The following is a 24,652-nucleotide window of genomic DNA, read 5'->3' on the forward strand; positions in this document are numbered from 1 at the left end:
AATCTGGGTAATCTCTTTGAGCAATCTGGGTAAACTGTTCCTAGCGTGTTGGCCAAACATTGCGATTATAATCAAACATTAGATCTTGGCAGAGGCAAAACCATAGACTGCAAAATAATATCCTGGGATGGAAATCGTTGGCCCTTTGCTCAGGATATACGAGTAAGTCCAGAAACCATCAAATAAACAAAAAAATAACTTCACAGCCGTTCATATGGTAAGCTTGTAAAATGCTCCATTCGCTAAAACCCTTTGCAGCACATCCTCAAAGTGCAGATTGCATGTAAAATCACCACGAGGTAAAACTTTATCCCTTCCCTTGCACATAATACCATATCCCATCGATCACTTCCACCCTGTTAAAAAGCAAAATAAAACCTGCACCACATAGCACACTTTGCACACAGCAACTAAAATACACTCCACACAAAGCTGCTTGTGACAGCTTGGGATAAAAAGTTAATTCTGTTTGATATGAAACATTACCATACAACAATGACGAATTAAGAATGTACACAATATTCGGGACGTGCTGTGGGAATGGCATCCAGAGAGAGAGAGAGAGAGGGAAAAATACAAAATGCGAGTGAGTAGAAAACACAATCGAAACAACAGTAAGCACATGTGTGCCACCCCCCCTACGGAGCGCCGAAGAACGCAGACCATGATGTAAGTGAGCGGAGGATGGGCGGTCGAAACGCTGCGAAAATAAAAAGAATGGAACAATTTTCCAACTCGTGGCATTTTTTCCCATCAGTCAGAAAACCGACTGGCTGCGAAATTCCATAAAATGTTCTCCATATCGTATATGTTTAGTTGTGCACCATTCGTTGGGACTGTTCTTTTTTTTTTGCGTGTGTATGATAAATTCTCTGCACTTGTCACATAAATTTCCCATTGAGTGGTGTGGGAGGGTGAGAGCGAAAGTTCCCGCGATGACGGCAGTTAGCACGATGGTTTATTTTTATTTTGCGATCATGCCGGGTCATTTTTGTGGATGAACTATTGGTTGTTTTTTATTGTTAAAAATGCATTACTATATTTAAATACGTTTGGATGAGCAGAGCTTTATTCTGAGCGTGCAAAATCGGATGTCATCGATGATTACCATTTCATTAAAAAATAACCTTATACAAAAGGCACGTTTCATGAAGACAAAATGCAATATAATAATGTATTGATTTAATAAGCACAATGAAAAATATTTAATTGACAATCTAACGAGCGGCGCCGGTGGTATAGTGGTAAACGTGAATGAATCTCATGCCAAAAGGCCTGGGATCAATCCCAGTCGGTGCCGCTGGGATTTTCTGAGGCATAACATCTCTGATAACGCCTTCCTTCGGGAAGCAAAACCGTTGGTCCTTGGTCCATGAGTTGATGGGTCGATAGGTACGGTCTAGGCGTTGGAGCTGCCTTCCTCGAGTCGGTAGCATTGGTACTCAGTATGGAAAACAAGATCGACGAAAAACAAATAAAAAAAAAAAACCTGTCCTATCAATACGTATGGTAAACCTGTTACTACAGTGTCATCCCGTATTTGACAACGCGATCTCATCAGTTATTTTCTCTCCATTTTTTTTTCAGTGCTTTCTGGATAAACTTCAATACATTACCAGCTTTCTCTGTTCCCTGAAGAACGCACTAGTTATGTCAAAAATTTATATCGATGAATTTCATGAAAAGTAAAAAAAAACAAATAACACTTGTTGCCAAAAAAATATGTTTATTTCTGTTGATTATGATTGTACATTGATTTAACATTTCAATTGATTAGCCTATCTGGCTCTTCTTCTTTGTTTCCTTGGATATTCTAATTTAATATTTGCGATTTTCAACTAGTTTACAGAATACCTGATCAGATGATCTGATGATCAGGTGTCTCTGAACCTTTCCAAGAAGACCGTTCTTCGCTCTTCTAGAGTCTCAAGACCAAACAGGCGGTAGACCTCAGAATTTCGCGTCCATGGAGGGCTGTTTAGGATCATCTTCAGGATCTTGTTCTGGATCTTTTGAAGTTTAACGTGATGGCATTTGGCGCAACTCTCCCAGATTGGCATATCGTACTCGATTACGGGAATGTCAGCCCAGTGGCAGGCGCATAGGCAACATGTTATACGGTGACAGCGGGCCCAGCACAGCAAAATAAATGATTTGAGCCCGGGACATGCTGCCTACTGTCAAACGCTGCTGTTGGTATAGGCCTTGCCACTGGCCTGGGGAATGTAGACAGCAGAGTGTTGATGAGCGGATACGAGTATCTCATCAGGATGTCGCATTTTGTTTTCGTTTTGTCATCGTGTTCTCTGAAAAGCAGCTTGCTGTCGAGTGTGGGTCCGAAGTAGACTATCTCTTTGGACCATTCCATCACTGTGCCGTTTAAGTTGATCTTATTATTCTCAGATGGAGCAAGTCTGGGAAATTTGGAATGAGGAAATATGATGTCCTGGGTCTTCACCACGTTTATATGGATCTGCTGTTGAAATAATCAGCCCTCTCTGAAGTTTGTCGGTCAGAGCCACTGCTGTGCATTATCATAACGGTTATTGTACCTTGACGGTCATCACATCTCAAAAATGACGGTCAACTTGCATATCACTTGGAAATACCTCTATCTCACTAGATCGTCTTCATAAAAGCCATCCATGACAGATAGATTAAGGAGAGAGTAGCAAAATCATTCACTCACTGATCATCTCTGTTGGGCATTTATAAGTGGGAAGTGAGAATAATGCTCCCTCATTCTCCTGTTCTTGCTAAAAGTTGTTAAGTTCAGAATATACGAAACATTTTGAAGAAAACGTTGGATTTTTAGTTTCCTTGTAACAAATAAATATGTGGGTGCTGTTACGTTACAATGTAGATAAATATCCGTTTATCTTCAAAAATGCAATTTCTTAACTTGAAATTTAAAGCCACTTTCACTTGGATGCTTAATAAATATTAAAACTGACACAACTCACAATTGACAAACTCACGAGAATTTCACTGTCAAAACAAATATATGTTCAACGTGGTTACGTTTCGTGCGACAAAATCAGTGCGAACCTGAACTTTTTGTCACTGCGAACCTCAACCTGAGCTGGGTTTTTAAAGCAAACGAGCAAACTGACGTTTGTCAGAAAACAAGCAGATCCAATCTTGATACCCGAGCAAGGTTGGAACTTTTTTTTTTCTTTATTATAGAGATTGTTAGCCACATGGTTAGTTCATCTCTTAAAGGTTGGAACTGAATAATAAACGAATTAACTATTAATTTTAGCGAAGATTTTGTTGATGGATACCAATGGTTGCTTTGATTGTTGAAACCTCAAGTGAAGAAAATGTATATTTATAATGGACCGTGCAATAATTCAAGACCAACAGACCTCAACTCTATTTAGTAAACAAACCTTGTAAAGCTATTTTGTCGCGAACCGAAGTCCGCCAACGCAAACCAACACAATTAGCAGGTAGGGAAAATTCTCATCTACCCGACTGTGTTTTAGGTTTCGTTTCGCGAGAAAATGGCCTTACATCGTTTGTTTACAAAATTAAGTTGAGGCCTTTTCAATTGTTGGTCTTGAATTGTGTAAGCATTTAAGAGGGATGGGGTGGTTACCATTTTCTAACGATATCTTTACTAGGGAGGGAAATATATCCGTGATTTTGGAAGAGGAATGACCATCATAACCGTATTTATGCTCGAAATGAGTTGACGGTCAATTAATCATTTTGTTCGACCATTTTCCACAAAGATGGCGCTGTTTCGCTGGTAGGAAGTGATAAAAATCCCCATATAAAAATTGAGAGAAGTGGGAATAATTCGCTTTCGGTGCATATTCAGGTCAAAAAAAGTGAACGATAACCTAAAGAAATTAGTCAGGGGCTTTATCGTTCAGTTTTTCCCCGGGAATTAATGCTAAACAAGCTACAATTAAATAAAAATGATTTTTCCCCATACAATTTTACCTGCTTTACTACCAGTCCCCACAGAACTAAAAAATTTCAAATTTAAGAGAAAAATTCTCTCTCACAAGCTCAATCTCTCAACATGCCATGTATTTTGTTGATACTCGATTTGTGATTTCCCTTTCACAGATTACAAAATAGAGTACCTGACACTACAAACCATGTCTGGTACCTCTATATATGCATTTACTTTAACATTTGAAGTCCCTCCTTTTTTACATATTCTGCACAAAAGATACTTTATGCCCCGCCCCATTCATATAATTCGGCAAGAAAATCCTGTAGGGGGTGAGCTATTTTGAGTGCAGAATGTGTAAAGAAGGAGGGACTTCAGATGTTCATCTAAATGCATATATAGAGGTACCAGACATGTTTTGCACTGCAGTGTCCTCTGTGAACAATTATAGGAAAACAGATTGTGCCTACTTTCCGACAGATGTCACCGCAAACAACAGCTGTGACATCTGATGGAACATGAATGCAGAAGCTTGACAAAATGATCAATTTATATGTCTGTTTATTTTTCCTCGGTGATCTGATGGTATCACATGACAGATGTTAGTGATATAGCGAATGAGTGAGAAAAGCAAAATAACGATATCTCACGGTTGTTGTGTCATACTGGTGAGAAATTTTACGGAGAGAGGGTTCTCAGTTGTTTTGATTGTTAACCGTAGGAATCTCTTTTGTCAATCTAAAAGCGTCATTACCGTGATGCAACTCAGCACTGGTCAGAGCTCCGATGACCCTACCCTTATAGACGATGGATGTGTCATCTGCGAACAGAGACAATGATCCACCATCAGGGAGGGCCGGCATATCGGAGGTGATCAGGTTGGACAAGATGGGTCCAACGATGCTTCCTTGTTGAACACCCGCACCGATGTTGAATGCATCCGATGTAATGCCATTCAGAGAGACTCGGAATGTTCTGTCCGAGAGATAGTTTTTTTATGATCGTCACAAGGAAGATTGGAAGACCGTATCGCTGCAATTATGCCAGACATTATCGAACGATTTTTTAACGTTCAACAATGCCATGGCAGATGTTTTGGAAACAGACTTGTGCCGTCTGAGAATGTTTGTCACGCGAGTCAGCTGGTGAACAGTCGGGTGACCTTTACGGAAACCAAACTGTTCTTCGAGCAACAAGTTGTTTTCATCGGCAGATGCTAGGAGTCGGTGGTAGACTGTCTTTTCGAACAGCTTGGATAACCCCGGAGAGAGGACGGATCTTTCCCAGGCTTCCGGATGGGGATGACTTTAGCTGACGTCCAGCATGAGGGGAAGTAGCCAAGTGATTGAGTTCTAGATTCAGAATTTGGTCAAAACCTGTTGTTAAATGATCTGATAAAGGCCAACAGTTCGTCAGCCGTAATCTCAGATTTCACAGGAAAATTGTTGGGAACTTGATGAAAGTTGGCTGCATGTTCAGCAACCGCAGTTTTGTATGGACTCGCTATGTTCAGTCCAAGATTATGAGAGCTAACGAAGTTTAGACCTATAGCATCAGCCTTCTCTTCAGGGATTATCAGATGCGCGACTGAATCATTGGGTTGATTCAACGGCACAATTAATGGAATGGGCCTTAGCTTATTTTTAATGATTTTTGTTAGTTTCCAGAAGGGCTTTGCACAATCTGGGAGGGAACGTATCTTATTGACAAAATCGTTATTTCTGAGATCCACCATCCTGACCTGAATAATATTTGTTAATCGATAACAATTGGTCTTGGTCTCTGATTTTAACGGACTTTGAACCATTCCAAGACATCCCATTTGGCCAAACTTGGAGGTCTGTATGAATCTTGAGGTTATCTAAGGCTGCTGGATTTACGTCGGTTATGGACATACTCTATAAAATCTCTCAGCTTAGGTCTTCCTGAGTGAATTTATTGGGCTGTTCATAAACTGGCGAATGTCTACGGGCCATATAAATAAATAAAAAAAAGCATGGACGATTGCCTAAAACCTCTCAGGCTTTCAGATTCAATTGCCATTTTGTTGCTGAGTTACCAATCGATCTTAAAACAATGAGTATTCCTCAAAAAACTTGTTTTGATCCAAGCAAGCTAAACTTTGATTACAGTAAACACCTAAAAAATGCGGATAACAGGGAAAATGTAAATGGAAACCGCGTAAACTGTGACCATACTACGTGGTATTTGACTTAATTGATTACCACATGGAACTTGGACCTTTTTGCAGGTGGACAGTAGTTCAGCCCTAGTGGCAAGCTTGTCGCAAATCAGTTTTAAAAACTTCTTTACGACTTATTCCAGTCATAGACAAGTTACTGCAACTTTTTGTGACGGGAGTGTGCTACTCGGGAGAGTTTTCTCACTTCCTGGTGCTACTATACATGTGAAATTCTCGCATATAAAATATCTCTAGATCCTGACCAGATAGAAAGTAAATGGATTCGGCATAGTTTTTCAGAAAGTCAAGATCTTTTTGCTGGGCGACAATAGTTCAGAATTTTCTCACTATGCGGCGCTAGTACATACGTGCCTTTCTCGCATATTCCGCTCGAGATCTTGATCAGCTAGAAAGTTGCTGTCTTCGACAAAGTTGTTTATGGGGTCAAGGCGTTGTGGCTGGTAGACAGCCCAGCAAACATTGGCTGCAGAATAAGAGCTTGTTTAGGCAAAAATATGCTCTTTCAGCTAAAAATAGCTTATTCAGCCTTTAATCAGCTCAAATTGTTTGTTGGAAGTAGTTAAGAATTTTTTCACCACGTGGCAAGTTTTTAGCTGAGATCCAGCAAAGTAAAATACCGAGCTGCTCGGTGATGCTCATCTCGGCCAAAAATCTAAGTGTGTAGGTACATCCAAAGTCATAAAGAAAAGGCCTGATAACATGACATTATCATCTCTTTCATTATACCGCTATTCCGACGCTACTAGGAGCGTGACATCGAATTTATGGTTACATACACCTTATCCTAAATCTAAACGAGAAGAATCTACTGAGTTCGTCTAAAATGTGTTATGTAATGTAAAATGTACTTCACTCTCTGAGTTAGTCGCGTTGTCCGTACACACGTAAATAAAGTTTTTTTGTTCTAGACCCCTCGATAAGACATTTTAAAATAAGCCGAGAATGAAAGGGAGGCTCTAAACATTCATTTGGTGGAAGTTTCAGCGATATTGATCTTTTAAGATAATGTTTTCCATCTGAGATACGTGTTACCACTAATTTAACAGAGGTATACAAGTGGGACGGCTCACCCCAATTTATGTATCCACAAATCTGCATGAAAATCTTCACCAGTAAAAGAAATCCAGAAAATATTTGTCGTATCCCACTAAGGCTGATGTAAATTGTGTTTTTATTTTGTGATATTTGATATGCGAGAATTGCCCGCCAAGCTCTGAGAAATTTCTGAACTACTTTTCATCAGCCAAAAGATCTTAACAGCTTTGCCAAAAACAGTAAATTTCAAGCTGTTCAGGATATCGCGATATTATATATGCGAATTTTTTCGAAGACAGTAATTTTCTACCTGTTCAGGATCACGAGCTATAGCATCCGCGAGAATTGTACACGTTTACTAGCGCCACGTGGTGAGAAAATTCTGAGCTACTGTCCACCAGCCAAAAAGTCTTGACCCCCTGAACAAGTTTGCGCAAAACAGTAACTTTCTATCTGCTCAGGATCTCGAGCTATTGTATACGCGAGAATTGCATGTGTATACTAGCACCGCGTAGTGAGAAAATTCTGAACAACTGTCCACCAACGAAAAGATCTTGACTTCCTGAACAACTTTGCCAAAGACATTTACTCTCTATCTGGTCAGGATGTATCACATGCAAGAACTTAACATGTATACGAGCGCTACCTAGTGAGAAGATTCTGAACTACTGTTCTCTAGCAAAAAAGTTTATGATCTCCTGAACAGCTTTGCCGAAGACATAAACTTTCTATCTGGTCAGGATCTCGAGATGTTAAATATGAGAATTTCACGTGTACACTAGCGCCGCGTAGGGAGAAAATTCTGAACTACTGTCCACCTGCGAAAAGGCCTTGACCTCCTGAACAACAATGCCGAAGACAGTACCTTTCTATCTGGTTGGGAGCTCGAGCTATTGTACATGCGAAAATTTCACGTATATACTAGCGCCACGTAGTGAGAATTTTCTGAACTACTCTCCACTAGCAAAAAGGTTATGATCTCTAGAACAGCTTTTCCTAAGACAGTAATTTTCTATATGATCAGGATCTCGAGATTTTCCATGTTGTAATCAATTAAGTCAAATCCCACGTAGTACGGACACCGTTTACGCGGTTTCCATTCACATTTCTCTATTATCCGCATTTTTTGGGGGTTAACTGTGATAAAAGTTTAGTTTGTTTAGTTAAAAACAAGTTTCTTAAGGAATACCCGTTGGTTTCACATCGATTGGTAGCTCGGCTGCAAAATGGCAATGGAAAACTCACACTGTTGGACAAAGTACAACGCGCGAGTACTCGTGTTACAAAAGTTGGCGCGAGCAACGGAGGGTTACATTCCGCATCGAACGTTCGACTGTTTCGGTCTAGTGTTGCTTGCACTCCGTTATCAGTACTAGTTTTTTTCCCTATTGAGGTTTTTTTTCAATCCGCTTTCACACTGAGTGGTGTTATAGTATACACAAGTGTAGTGAGCATCGCGGAATTGCATTTGCCGCACAACCGTTCGAGAAAGGAAGCAGTCATTTCCGGCCGAGTCCGGCAGATGAGCTGTTCATCTTTAGCCAACAAATTTCATCGCATCACGCCACTGCAACATCAAGGTCATCGAGTTCACCAGCCGGCGAGCCACCCGGTGCTTTGTTGAAAACACTCGAGGGCAACAATAGAACGATCATCACCACCATCCTCACATCAGTAGATCATCGTCATCAGCCACACTCCGTGCGCTTGTGTGGAGAGTTAAGTAACAAACGGTTATCTTCCGTTCTCCGCAACCTGATTAATCTCCATACAGCGTTGATTAACTTTTCTGACACCTTTTTGTTTTTTCCTGAAAAAGTTTTCCTTTTTTTCTTTTTCACTTTGGTTTTTTTTTTTTTTTGCTATTAATTTTTACTGATTAATCTCCTTATAGTGTTGATTAACTTTTCTGACACCTTTTTGTTTTTCCTGAAAAAGTTTTCATTTTTTTTTTCTTTTTTTTTTCACTTACTGTTTTTTTTTTTGCAGTCTGATTAATCTCCCTATAGTGTTGATTAACTTTCCTGGCATTTTTTTTTTTTTTTGCTTTGTTGGATTAAGTATTATTTTACCGTATATTTCTGGGTTAGTTTTTTTTTTTTTCTTATATATATTTTTTTTATTATTATTTTATTTTATTTATTTTTTTTTTGTTTTCCTTACGCATATTTTTTTTTTTTCCTTTTGTTTATGTCGAAATCTGTTGCGGTGGTACTTAAGACCCCGCAATGGATGATACAAATGATGGCGGGGGTATTTCGCTAGCAGATATCTCCGATGATGAGTCTGTTGAATCTCCATCATTCGAAAATCTGCTTCTCACTGAAGAGAAAATGGATACCTCAGGGGACTCTACTTCGGACCCCAAAACGGGCACTGGAGCTTACCCAAAGGTGATGTCTAAACAACAGCCTCCTGCACCCCCTGCCCCCCCTTCTCCACCATCGCCCCCTCGTCCACCTGTTCCCCCTACTCCAACCGTTCCCTTAAAAATTTCTGCGACCCCCCGCCATAAAGCTTACCCAAGTGGCTCAAAAGGTCCGTGGGTTGTTTTTTTCCGGCCCAAACAAAAACCTTTGAATATTTCTCGGATTTCGAAGGATCTGACAAAACATTTTTCGGCCGTAACCGATATATTTAAGGTGACGCCAAACAAACTGCGCGTTACCGTTGATGACCTGAAACAGGCAAACCGGATTGTTGCCTATGAGCTTTTTACGATGGAATATCGAGTCTACATCCCCAGTTGCGACGTAGAAATCGAAGGAGTGGTCACCGAAGCGAGTCTAACTTGCGAAGATTTCCTTCATGCCGAATCCTTCGGTATTTTTAAAAACCGTGCCCTTCCGAAAGTGAAGATTCTGGATTGCATCCAAATGCAATCAGTGTCTCTCATTGGCACGAAAAAAACGTACTCTCTGTCAGACTCGTTCCGTGTGACCTTTTCAGGATCGGCGCTACCTGACTACGTCGTAATTGGGAAGGTTCGACTGCCTGTACGCTTGTTTGTACCGCGGGTAATGAACTGCTCAAAATGCAAGCAACTTGGTCACACCGCTGACTTCTGCTCCAACAAACCGAGCTGCGATCAATGCGGCGAGCTGCATGCAGATGGTCCTTGCCGGGCTACCCCAAAATGTGTTTACTGCAAGGATACTCTGCATGCTTTGGTTGATTGCCCGAAGTACAAACAGCAGGGAGAAAAACTTAAGCGGTCTTTGCAAGCTCGCTCCAAGAGGTCACTTGCAGAACTCTTAAAAAACACCGCTTCATCTTCCCAAACCACCCCAAAAACCAAAAACACATACTCCATTTTGCCAGATGATGATCAGGGCTCTGACTCAGAGGTTGGTGAAGGTAGTCCTTTTGTCTTTAAAGGCAACACGAGAAAGCGATTAAAAAAAAAACGTCACTCAAAATCCGCGTAAGACCTCTCGTATGGACTACCAACCTACCTTGACAAATTTAAGAGGTAGCGGAAATGTACCGAAACCCCCACCACCGGGATTTAAATCTTGTAATTTTAACAAGGACTTTCCGCCACTTCCGGGATCATCTAAAACCCCAGATATCCCAGTTTTTCAGCCAGAAAAACAGCTGAATAATCAGCAAGAACATGATGCCATGTTCACGTTTTCTGAAATTGTGGAGAGCATCTTCAATATATTCAACGTCTCTGACTCAACTCGGAACATTATTAATTTAGTGCTTCCATTCGTGAAAACTCTTTTGAAGCAACTAGCTTCTAGGTGGTCCTTCCTTGCATCGATCATATCCTTTGATGGATAATTTTCCGAATGAGGTCGGGGATATGATCTCTGTTCTTCAGTGGAACTGTAGAAGTCTTATACCGAAACTTGACACATTCAAATTTTTAGTTCACAACTCACTTTGTGATGCATTTGCTCTTTGTGAAACATGGCTTTCTTCAGACACCGATCTCCCTTTCCACGATTTTAACATTATTCGCCTTGATCGAGCAGATTCGTATGGAGGGGTGCTTCTCGGGATTCATAAGCTCCATTCCTTTCATAGAATCGATCTGCCTTCCGTGACAGGCATTGAAGTTGTCGCATGTCAGGTAAATATTCGAGGTAAAAGCCTCAGTATTGCCTCAGTATATCTTCCTCCAAGAACTGCGATTTCTCGCCAAGGTCTCTCAGATATCTGCTCAGCTTTATCTGAGCCTCGGTTGATATTAGGAGATTTTAACTCCCACGGTACAGGCTGGGGGGAACTGTACGATGACAACCGCTCAACCCTGATATACGACCTTTGCGATAACTTCAATATGACAATTCTAAACACTGGGGAAGTAACACGAGTGGCCAAACCTCCAGCAAGAGAAAGTAGATTAGACCTCTCCCTCAGTTCGAGTTCACTATCGTTGGATTGCTCGTGGAAAGTAATTCAAGATCCCTACGGTAGTGACCACTTGCCAATCAAAATTTCTATTACCAATGGTTCATCTTCCACTCGCTCGGTTGACATCGCGTACGACCTCACGAAAAACATCGACTGGCAAAAATTTGCGTCCGCGGTTCTCGGTGGTACTGATTCGGTTGAGATACTCCCTCCGCTGGATGAGTACTCCTTTTTATCGCGACTTATCGTTGACTGCGCTCTTCAAGCACAGACGAAACGCGTTCCGGGTGTTTTCGTTCGCAAACGACCTCTCACTCCGTGGTGGGATAAGGATTGCACCGACGCGAACAGCGAGAAGTCCGCCGCGTTTAAACGTTTCCGCAAACACGGTAAGGTCGAGGATTTCGAGCGGTACACCGACCTCGAGAAAACTTTTAAGAGCTTGATTAAAGCCAAAAAACGCGGTTACTGGCGTCGGTTCGTCGATGGTCTGTCGAGAGAGACTTCCATGAGAACACTCTGGAATGTCGGCAGGAGAATGCGCAACGCGTCATCACCGGTCAACGAAGACAAGGAGTACTCAGACAGTTGGATATTCAGCTTCGCGCGGAAAGTTTGCCCGGATTCGGTGTCGGTTCAAACCAACGTTCGTGATAGTCCGTCGGGTAGTAACGAAATAGATTCTCCGTTTTCGATGGTGGAATTCTCACTTGCTCTCCTCTCATGTAACAACTCAGCTCCAGGAATGGATAGAATCAAGTTCAACTTGCTCAAAAATCTCCCAGACGTCGCGAAGAGACGCTTGTTGAACTTATTCAATCAATTTCTGGAGCACAACATTGTTCCGGATGATTGGAGGCAAGTAAGAGTTATCGCCATTCGAAAACCCGGTAAACCCGCGTCGGATTATAACTCGTACCGTCCCATCGCGATGCTGTCCTGTATACGGAAATTGTTGGAGAAAATGATTCTTTTTCGTCTAGACAAATGGGTCGAGTCGAATGGTTTACTTTCAGATACGCAATTTGGATTTCGGAGAGGCAAAGGAACGAGCGACTGTCTTGCGTTGCTTTAAACTGAAATTCAACTGGCCTATGCGCAAAAACAGCAAATGGGTTCAGTTTTCTTGGACATTAAGGGGGCTTTTGATTCTGTTTGTATCGATGTCCTTTCGGATAAACTCCACGATAGTGGGCTTTCACCAATTATGAACAACTATTTGAGCAACTTGTTGTCTGAGAAATATATGAGCTTTTCTCATGGAAACTCAACAACTTCACGAATTAGTTACATGGGTCTCCCCCAGGGCTCATGTTTAAGCCCCCTTCTTTATAATTTTTACGTTAAAGACATTGATGGTTGTCTTGATGAAAATTGCTCGCTAAGGCAGCTTGCAGATGACGGCGTTGTGTCCGTTATAGGGCCAAGTGCACCGGACCTGCAAGGACCATTGCAAGATACCTTAGACAATTTGTCTACTTGGGCTATGAAGCTGGGTATCGAATTCTCTCCGGAGAAAACTGAGTTGGTTGTTTTTTCTAGGAAGCATCATCCTGCACAGTTACAGCTTCAACTAAAGGGTAGAACAATCACTCAAAGTATATCTTTCAAGTATTTAGGTGTCTGGTTCGATTCCAAATGCACATGGGGAAAACATATTGCGTATCTAAAACAAAAATGCCAACAAAGAATCAATTTTCTTCGTACAATTACCGGAACTTGGTGGGGAGCACACCCGGAAGATCTTATCAGGTTGTATCGAACAACCATCTTGTCGGTTCTAGAGTACGGTAGCTTCTGCTTTCAATCCGCGGCGAAAACACATATCTTGAAGCTGCAACGAGTTCAATACCGTTGCCTCCGAATCGCGCTTGGCTGTATGCACTCGACGCATACGATGAGCCTCGAAGTACTCGCGGGTGTTCTCCCACTGACAGATCGTTTCGCTGAGCTGTCTTTCCGGTTCCTTATCCGTTGTGAAGTATTGAATCCTTTGGTAATAGAACACTTTGAGAAGCTGCTCGACCAAAATCCTCAAACAAGATTCATGAGTTTGTACTATGAGTACATGACGCTGGAGGTTGGTCCTTCTTCATTAATCTCCAATCGTGATTGCTTCCAAGCCTTCTATAGTTCCTCTGTAAATTTTGATCTGACCATGATGCAAGAAATCCATGGAATACCAGATCACCATCGGTCGATGGTTGTTCCCTCAATTTTTGCAATCAAGTACCACCATGTAAGTAACGATAAAAGATTTTTCACAGATGGGTCAACCATAAATGCTTCCACTGGATTTGGTGTATTTAATCAATTTCATAGCGCCTCCTATAAACTGCAGAAACCATGCTCCGTATACGTTGCGGAACTCGCAGCTATATTTTACGCAGTAGAGCGAATTGCCTCACTACCTTCTGACCATTATTTCATTTTTACGGATAGTCTTAGCTCATTGGAGGCTATTCGTTCAATGAGGCCGATGAAGCACTCCTCGTATTTCCTGCCTGAAATACGATCTAAACTGAGTGCTTTATCTAACTGCTCCTATACTATCACCTTAGCTTGGGTCCCATCTCATTGCTCAATTCCGGGTAATGAGAAAGCGGACTCATTGGCTAAGGTGGGCGCTATGGAAGGCGATATTTTTGAGCGACAAATCGCCTTCAACGAATTTTTCTCCATTGCTCGTCAGCAAGTCCTCATCAGTTGGCAACAAAAATGGAATGATGGTGAATTGGGAAGATGGTTACATTCTATTCTCCCACAGGTGTCGAACAAACCATGGTTCAAAGGGTTGGACATGAGCCGCGACTTTATACGCGTTATATCAAGGCTTATGTCCAATCACTGCTCGTTAGACTCGCACTTCTATCGAATTGGGCTCTCAGGCAGCAATTTATGTGCGTGTGGCAGTGGTTATCACGATATCGAGCATGTTGTTTGGTCGTGTACCTTACACCGTGTTGCCAGATCTGAGTTATCCACATCCCTCAGGGCCCGAGGAAAACAACCCGCGATACCCGTTAGAGATGTCTTGGCGACCCGAGACCTTGACTATTTGAATTTAATTTATGTGTTTTTGAAACGGATAGATTTGAGGATTTAGAAGTTAGTGTCATCTTGTGTTTTCCCAAGTTGTTAGCTACCCATCGGTGTACCCCCATGTTTGTCTTTTTCATCAGAGTGTCGCCTAGTTCGAGATCAAGAGCACATTGCTCTCCAAACCTTGTGTTCACAATCCCTACCCTGCCATCCATTTGTTACAATTTGTTACCCCTAACCTCGAGATAGCCGCGAGTAATCGGCCCCCGCTTTACTAACGTTAGTTTTAAGTAATTTTGTTATCTAAACAATGAATATCGGCTCCGCAAAGCTACAGCAAATGAGCCTGGAAAAATAAACGAATTATTATAAAAAAAAAAATATAAACGGAGGGTTAAAACAAGTACGATTGCAATTCACGTGATCAGTCATCATTATGATTCATGAACTCCAAACAATTTTGCAACATGATATATTTTCCACGCAAAACAAAAATCGAAAGCATACCAATTTATCCCATTTTCCGTTTATGATGCCCACTTAACCACAGCAACTCGTAACTCAAGCGCGAGCAATATCAAAGTTGGACATTTTTTTCCCGGTATGTCGATCGTAAAATTTACGCCTCTCAGCCAGAGAGTGAAGTGCTACTAACTGATCGAACACGCAATCAGCCCCAAATTACCGAGCTGCATCCACTGTGTCAGCAAATTTCAAGCACGCTGCGGAAAAGCGCTGTATATTATTACTTACCCTTCTACTCCGTGAGGTGGATGTGGATATGTGTGTGGATCTGCGTCCGGACGGAATAAAAATATATGCTCGGAAGCGGGTGTTGGCAAGCTGCCGAGAAATGGGATAAAAGAGCAAGCTTATGGATCCTTATGGGGTCAGGAAATAGTACCCATCCGAAAGTAAGTAACAAGCCGTATAAAAGCGATCGACAAACTCCATTATAACGCTCCGGACAGCACGGTTTGGTTTCATATTCCGGACACGGCGCAATGGGTGGAGGACAAGTGACGTTTTCGCAAGAGCTCTGGCCGGAGTTATACTGAAGAATGGAAGGGAGTGCCGCACCGGCTCCCAATTTGGCATAAGTCTTATTTATTCAAATCAATCTGAATTTCTTTACAAAGAAGACATAACGTTTCATCCGACTGGGTTTTAGTCAATAGATCTAAAATTTGATTTTAATATTCCTAAAAGTCCAAATATTCTGCAATTTCATAAACACATGTATAATTCGAAAAGTTTCCATACCCTGTCCTAGACGAAGATACCGTTTCAAGGCACGGCACCAGTAAAAGGGAAAACGAATTTTACGATTCGTAACTAGCAGCGCAACCGGTCTCGTATAAATGTGCCACTCCTTACATCTTCTTTCAAACACTTTTTCCCAGGCATCCTCTGTTTCTCATCCCCACAAGCCCACCTACTTCCGACTTAATCCAATCCGAATCCATCATCGATGTAATAATAATGGGCAGCAGCACTACATAAAATATAATAAACTTTTATCCCTTCTTCCGCCCAGTCTGTTTTATTCTCAATGCCCGATTCCCAGCCTCTGTGACACATCCGGTCGCGACCCGACGCTAATGGTGGTGCTTTAGGGGTTGCCGGTATATTGAAGAGGTAATAATATTTCATTCCCGGATACGAATGGGATGCTGTTGTGTGGCATTTTAAGTGGGCTTCCACCGTACCGACCAATAGCTGACGGTAGAGGTTTGGTTTCGATACTAAGCGAATCGATACATCGGGACCGGATGGACATATGCACGGACAGGATGAAGCTCACGGCTAACCGTGGTTATTGAATTGTTGCTAAATGCCACCAGACGATTGCGGACGTTTCGTGTGTGGCTTCCAAAAATAATCCCCCTGCGATGGACTTTGACTCTTGTTACACATCAATAATAATTCTTAATTAGGCGACAATGATTGATTTATTTAAAATTATTTCTTTGACTTATTTCTTCGCTAAAAGTGGGCCATGAGTATGGTTGACCGCCCACAGTTGCTACGTCGTTAATGCCAGATACGCTGAAATTATACAGAGTACCAACAAAGACGCATTTATCCTGCATCTGTAACAACAGGTGAGCTCATATTTAACAATAGACAATATCAGCGAGAACGGGTATGAATGTGATTAAAATTCCGAAAAATATTCTGCGAATTCACTAGAATGTTGAATGAATGGGATGAGCTGCAGCTGGGTTCGTTGTGGTAAACCAAACGCAGACCTGAAGAAATGTGTTCATGTTGAAAAAGTAAGCGATCACTGAGCAAAAAACGCCTTGGATTGAATCCACGATCTGCTCCCCAGAAACCAAAATGGTCACTACCAGGTCACCGAGCCTTTATATTACAACTTTCTGCTTTTGATCAAGTGGTTGTTATTATTATTCAAACCCAATCACTACAACTGTTTCACCCTGTTACTTCACTAAAAGTGGTTCAGATAAGAAAGTTGCTCAAAATGCCATGAACCGCTGACAGAGCATCTTTTCATCCGATGATAGTGACAGAGCAACTTTTTGTGAAAATCGCGTGAGATCTTTAATTCAAAATTATATTTGCCAGGCCTGGTTCTTAGGCCGTTTGGTCAATTGTGTAACGTATCTTATTTCCGTTGGCGGAAATCACCTAGGATGGACAGGATGGATATCAAAGGAAGATTGTTTTGAATGTACTCCGCTCTTATCCTAAACAATTGCCACTAAAAATCAAAATTCAAAATTATCTAAAAAGTTATAATGGTTTTAATGTAAAAACGCGCGTTGATAGAAATATCTTAGATGGATAACCAATGGTATTTCAAGCAAAGTTAATCTGTTGCTTTTGTTTAAATAAAGACCGGCCAGTCAGGCAGAATCCCAGACTGGAATCTAACATGATTTATTCGCATAGAAGATTCTCAGGGCTCGGTCATTGCCGGCAGTACCGGACATAAGTTTACTGCCCTTAAAAGCATATCAGGCCCATCTGGAAAACCAGCAAGTTGAGAAAAATGCTGATGAAAATTTATTCCTCTACATGCTCTTATGGATGAGACAACTCAATCTTGCTTCAGTCAACTGGTCATCGAATGAAGCAAGGTTCTTTCATTCTCGCTCTAATGGCTCATATACTACAACTCTAGTAGCATATCTACTAGATTGCTTAAATACTACTGATCTTCTGTAACGGAACGGGATCTTCAATGAAAATCATAGACTGCTTGATCTATGTATCCTTAGCCGTTAACTCGCCTCTAATTGCTCGGTTCAAGAGGCACCCCAACAGCTAGTTAAACGTTGTAGACACCATTCACCGCTGTAGTTATCATTACCAGCGAATCCAAACACATAAAGCAACCAACGATACAGACAAAACGGTTGCTACGACTACCACGACAAACTCGCACTTTAACATAGCTCAATCCGAGTGGTAGAAGGATAATGATATATTGCTTGCCTGCTTTGTTGCAATGATGAGGATGAGGACAAAGCTTGATATGAATCGAGAAAAGCCATAACAAAAAAATTCCCATTAACACACGTGTATCATCTTCGGCTTTACTTCGTGAAGCAGCTTGCCAACAATTTGCTCGTTTCCTTCTACCGCCCCGAGTGAGTTGTGTCGCACGCTTGTCATGAAAAAGAACGAAGAAGATTATATCATTATTGCTTACTTCTGACATAGCGTTATTATTCGGTTCGATGATCGCTTGTTATATTGTCAGTTGGAGATATTTTTGATTCCTTGATCATTACACTTACAGGGGTTACTCAAAATAACTAGGATAGGCAAATTTTTGGTCAACTTTGGAGTGTTGTAACTTCGTCAAAAATGATCCGATTTTAAATCTTCCAAGAGCATCTGATTGGAAACCTAGTATTGTTCTACGGTGTAGCCATGAAAATAATACTGGTCACTGGATACCGGAGATATTCCGAGTTTCCGGAGGGCTTGTCTAACTTGCTAAATTGTTGTTGAAATTTTATATATGATGCTGGTTAAATATATATACATTTTGGAAAAAAACAACAAAAGAAGAACCATTTCTAAAGCGAATCATGTGCCAAGAACTAAAATCGGCTTATAATCAACCGAGATATGGCCATTTCCCTGGAATCGGTTCTGGTGGAGGGTTCTGAATGCGGGCAGATCATTTAATCACTCAAAACATGCCGTGCGACAGCTCTTTCTTCATGGTTTCTCGTCAATAGACTTTCGATAAACTTTAAATGCATCATTGACCACATTGGCCCCTCTCGGAACATCCAGTATGCCCCCGGGGGAACCTGGAGCAGGGGACAATTGCATTTTTACACCAAAACATGCCGTGCGACAGCTCTTTCTTCATGGATTTTCATGAATATGCTTTCTATAGAATTGAAGTGGATCATTGACCACATTGGCTGCTCTCGGAACCACTGGATACCCCCGGGGGAACCTGTAGCAGGGGACAATTGCGTTTTTACTCAAAAATATGCCGTGCGACAGCTCTTTCTTCATGTATTTTCATGAATATGCTTTCTGTAGAATTGAAGTGGATTATTGACCACATTGGACGCTCTCGGAACCACTGGATACCCCTGGGGGATCCTGTACAGGGGACAATTGCGTTTTTACCCAAAAACATGCCGTGCGACAGCTCTTTCTTCATGGATTTTCATGAATATGCTTTCTATAGAATTGAAGTGGATCATTGACGACATTGACCTTTCCGGAGTTACTGGAATGCCCTGAGGGGAACCTGTAGTAGGCTGAAATCCCATTTTTACACAAAACAATGCCATTGGGGAGCTAATTCTGGAACCAGCAGATGTCCCAGGATAACAGGACGGAGACGAAGGAGACGGAGACGAACCAGCCCAAGGCTGAAAGTCTCCTTAATAAAGATATAAAAAAAAATGTAAGAGGAAAATTGTATTTGCACTTCACAATGCCGTTCAACAGCTCGAACTATCTGAAGTCTTGAAATGGACCACTAGCAGTGGATTGGGGACCGCCGTAAGCGAGGTTCCCGTACTTTCTGCAGATGGACCGCATCCGCCTATCTCGCCTAATGATGTTCGTAAGCAGGCCTTGGGTTGAAAAATTCTTTCAGCACTGGCCTTGACGGAATCCCTTCCGCGGTTATTAAGAACTAAATTGGAGTGCTTGCCGCACCTTTAGCATCCACACACTTAGAAATCACTAATTTGACACGTTACGGAATCCATCTTTGACATAAAAGATGAGACGTAAACATACATATCATGTAATATTAAGTGCTCCAAGACTGAAAAGTTCGTTGCTCGACGAAAAGTACGTTTGATTGAACAATATTTCGCCTCTATTATGACTCAACTCTATGTCAAAATTGACGCTCGTATATGTCAGTCTCAGAACACCTTAATTTACATGAATTTTTCTAAGTGTGCATCTTCTCTTTGGATTCTGGGATCTTTCCGACCGCTGGAAGGATTCTTTTGTTTTTCCTGTCTTCAAAAAACGCAATAAGCAGTCGGTGTCCAACAACCATGGCATCGCTGCTGTATGTGAAGGCTCAAAACTTTTTTAACTATTGGTGCTATACGCTTAGAAAAATGTATGCAAATTTAGTGCTCTGAGACTGACATACACAAGCGTCAATTTTGACATAAAATTGAGTCATAACAGACGCGAAATTCAGCTCAATCAAACGTACTTTTTGTCAACTAAGCAACTTTTCTGTCTCGGAGCACTTAATTTTACATGACATGTTTGTTTACGTCTCATCCTTTATGTCAAAAATGGATTCCGTCCTGTGTAAAATTAGTTATTTCTAAGTGTGTACATTATTTAAAACACATATGCTCTGGTTACATCGCGAGCGAACAACACGGATTTATGCCGAAGAGGTCAACCGCTACAAATCTCGTTCAGTACACACGCGAGATGGAAAGAGGTCATCAAGTGGATGCTATTTACATCAATCTTTCCACTGCTTTTGAAAAAATCAATCACGAGATTACAGTGACCAAACTAGAGCGACTTGGCTTTCACGGTTCCTTTCTCGATTAGCTTCGCTCATACCTCACCGGTCGACATATGTCAGTGAAAATACGAGATCATATTTCTCTACCGTTCGCTGTTTCTTCTGGTGTTCCTCAAGGCAGTCATCTGGGACCGTTCATATTTTTATTGTATCTGAATGACGTTCACTTTTGTATCCGTTGCCTAATGTTGCCGTATGCTGACGATTTCAAACTATAATTTATCATCAAAGGTCGCCTCACATTGTTTCTTCAGCAGCTGCTGGACGTTGTTGCTGTTAGGTGTGACAAGAACAGGATGGAATTAAATGCTAATGATAATGTGCCATTATAACGTATTCCAGGAAAAAAAAATACTTATCTGTTATGCTTACACCCTCCAGGAGGAAATATTAAGAGAGTGTACCATAAAAGACTTAGGTGTCATACTTGATTCACAACTCACCTTCAAGGACCATATGGCTTATGTTTTCGCTCTTCTCAACTTGGTTTCATTTTTCGTTTCACCAAAGACTTTAGGGACATTTTCTGTTTAAAACACTCAATTGTTCGCTAGTCCACTCCACATCAGAGTACTGTTCCGTAGTATGGGCAACGTTGTGAATCGTATTGAGTTAATCACTTTTCTTCAAAATGGTTCTTTTTACCCATTATAGGGTTCTTTAAAGTTAGCGTTTGTTTTGATTCGCTATGAAAGTTTGACAGATAAAATGAGGGGTTCGTGGATTTTCCTATGTTTTGAGGGGTGCATCGATTAGCTTGGGACCGAAGAGAGTACCAGAGCTGAGCAAAAATTTGAGCACGTTTCTTCGGGATCTTCTGCTCTTAGAGTTACCTCTATGGTATAACCAACCGGTGGAGACTAACGATTTTAAATTGGGTCACTACTAGCCTATTGGTCCCAAGTACATCTATAAGCGTACCCCATTCTAGTCGAAATTCTAGTACTAAACTATGTTTGTTTTGATTCGCTATGAAAGTTTGACAGATCAAATGAGGGGTTCGTGGATTTTATAGAATGTAGAAAAATAATGTTAATAAATTAATCATCTATGTTATTTTATTTTGGCAGCTTACTCTCACATTAAGCCCTGATATTGTTGAGTTCACTATATGCTTTGTCAAATACAAATTGAGGAACTTCACTTGACTTCTTTATTTAGTTTTGCATAACCTTAGTGTATTGTTAAATTAAGTAAATTGACAATGTACGCCATTTTTTTCTGATTTTTTCACATTACCAACTTATTCTTGATCCTCCTTGAGGTTTCCCGTGATAATTGTTCAATATTTTGAAAAATTGCCGAAGTATAATGAATTTGGCGGGTTCTAGTTTTTGGCTACATTTGCAACGTTGTTGGTTTCATACAATTTTCATGTAACTTTACCGCAATGACAAGATACGAGATCAGGCCCATGCAGCTTAGGGCATTAGTGGTTTCCAATAAAAAAGTAATACGCATTTGTTCACACACTCGCTCACGTAAATATTCTGAATGATGATGCCAGCTGTCATAAAGATAATAGTTCTTCAGCTCACCAGTACAAATCACCTGCCCGACCAAATAATTTTCTTGTTCTCTTGTTTGGTAGCCATCTTAAAAACTGAATGCAAAATTACAATACTAAAAATGGCAATAGATTTCGTAGACACCAAGAGGTTGATCACTCCGGATAGTGTACCAAAAATACAGATGGGCACATCTGGGCATTTTCATTGGCACCCATGGTTAGAATTTTTCATGATATTTAAAGTTACTGGCAACACTGTACTATACTGCTAAACTGCTTTGTGCATGTGTCAAAATATTAATCGTTGCAATATTTGTTGTTGACACAATCCAATTTATGATTTCATAACTTCAACCGTGAATTTCTGGCGAAGTTCTGCCATGGATTATTCGCAGCGCACATATTTTCAAAACATTAGGATTAGCGAGGTCATCAAGGCGATGACCACTGCCAAGTACAACTGTTATCTGGGGGTCATACTGGAATTCTTTCGGATGGTACTGGAGTCGCTACCGGAACAATTAGAGATCAGGGAACCTCCACTCATGACGATCGAACTGTTCAAGGATCTGGTGTTGAAGGCTTTGGTGTTTCAAAACAGTTAGATCAAAGTTGGGAAGAGGGCGGCATAGTTCTGGAAGCTGATTGAAAAGATGACCATGAAGGGACTGGTCATAATGCCGATTCGGAATGTGATTAGTAAGTTGGTTAGTGGGGAGAGCGAGAACCTGAAGGAGGAAGTGAATGGAACGTTGAAGACGTTGGTAGATCGATTTGAGGTGGGGAGCGATTGGAGCAGTTCGGTAAGCATTTCAACATCGCAATGTGTGCAATGATCCTCGTAGAACTGATCCGAACGCAGCTTTTCGTACTCTATGAGGTACGAATTAATTATGGAATACGAGCCGCACAGAAGCTCGTAAGGGGATCGGTGTCCATACAAAGGCTACCATCTGGCGGTAGTAGTTTTATCAGTGGTCGTTTACCATGTTTGATTCCGTAACGCTTCACCACTTCGTTGATCTACCAACCGACATTCACTTCCTTGATTCGTTCCTCATCGTAACTGACATCGATGAGTTCGCCTTTGATGATCACTCGGACCATGCTCGGAGGTAGAATCTTTACCGGTGTTTGCTTTCCTACCATTAGAACGTTGGCGACGCATCTTTGACTGAGTCGATGGTTTTCGGGAGAAACTTCTCCCGGAAGCGTTCATCAGAATCTGAAGAGCATCTGGACCAGTTTCCTCTGATGATACACGCTCACTTCGTCTACTTACCACCGTCACCTGTGCTTCATCCGAGTCCTCATCATACTCCAATCCAGTAGAAGTTATTGTCTTGTTGGAAATTAAAAGTGCCTCCCCCGGAGAACGTTCTTGCTTGAAGCTTCGATTCGGTGGCCAAGGCCGTTGCTTATTAGGTTCTGTGTAGTTCTTTTTCGATAGTGTTTATGGAAGCAACGAACCGAGAGTCACGACAGTTAGGATCTGAGATAGGATTCCACTGCTTGTGGTTTTGTTTATTCAAAACAAAACATGTGAACTTTCAGATTAGGGAAGAACCATTAACATTCTGATGACACTCTCGGCACTGCCAGCACAGCTGCGGCACACGTGAGGCACACTGAGAAAAAAGTTGGCACAAAATACGTGTGTGCAGCACCCCTTGGTAGACACACACCTTCGAAAATCTACATTTGTTAAGTTTTAAAGTGAACCGGCGAAAATGGTGTAGTTGTAAGCGTGACTGCTTTCTAACCCCAATGGGTCTGGGTTCAAGCCAAAGTCAGTGGGATTTTTCTGAGGCATACAAATCTCTGGTCACGGAAAGTAAAACCGTTGATCCTGGTCCATGTGTGTTGAATGGGTGCGATATCCTACGCAGGTGTGGAAGCTGCCTTCCTGCACATTCGATTGCCTTCAATGGATTGCAATCGATGTCCGTCGGTGATTGGCACTAGATTGCGAAACAAAGACCGAGGTTAAATAAAGGAAAGAAAAAAAAAAAAAAAAGTTAACAACTTTTTTCTTGTTCCACCCTTTAGAACCAAGGTTGTAAAGACTCATTTCAGCTAAAATAATGTTTTTCGGAATAATAAAACCAAAAGATGGTATGATGGCATGTTTTACTTGTAACTTACAAGAAGAGGTTACAAAGTATGCGTTGGAAACATAAAACCTGTAAATTTTGCTTTCTATGAGTCACAATCAGCGATTTGCTGATCGCTGAGTGAGTGAGTGAGTTTGTGAAAAATTGCTGATTGTGACTCTCATGAAGTGAAATAAACAGGTTTAATATGTCAAACACATTCTTTGCAACCTCTTCCTGTATCCTACCAATTCAAAATTTGATCATGGCATCTAATTATTTCATAATTTAGAAAAACATTGTTTTAGCTGAAATGAGTGTTTGCAACCTTGTTTAGAACTCGTTCGTATAACCAAACAACATAAGCAGTAGAGAGGCCTCAATATTTAGAAAGTGTAAAATGTATATCGAGGAGACATATGAGATAATGCACACTCGGAAGAATTCAAAGATTAGTAGTGTTTTGAATTTTGATATCGCA

At 41.2% G+C, this 24,652-nt stretch overlaps 1 protein-coding gene and 1 pseudogene across 4 annotated transcripts in view; one reads left to right on the forward strand and one right to left on the reverse strand.

The window, feature by feature from the left end:
- Nucleotides 1-23,185, reverse strand: part of LOC135701491 (pineapple eye protein-like) — a 44,260-nt pseudogene extending 21,075 nt beyond the window's left edge.
- Nucleotides 1-24,652, forward strand: part of DIP-lambda (Dpr-interacting protein lambda) — a 398,199-nt gene that overhangs the window by 140,717 nt on the left and 232,830 nt on the right. The window lies entirely within an intron of this gene.

This window comes from Ochlerotatus camptorhynchus, unplaced genomic scaffold (genome assembly GCF_037179485.1).
Source record: "Ochlerotatus camptorhynchus isolate MF236.1 unplaced genomic scaffold, CSIRO-AGI_Acam_v1.1 ptg000165l, whole genome shotgun sequence".
Taxonomy (NCBI): domain Eukaryota; kingdom Metazoa; phylum Arthropoda; class Insecta; order Diptera; family Culicidae; genus Ochlerotatus; species Ochlerotatus camptorhynchus.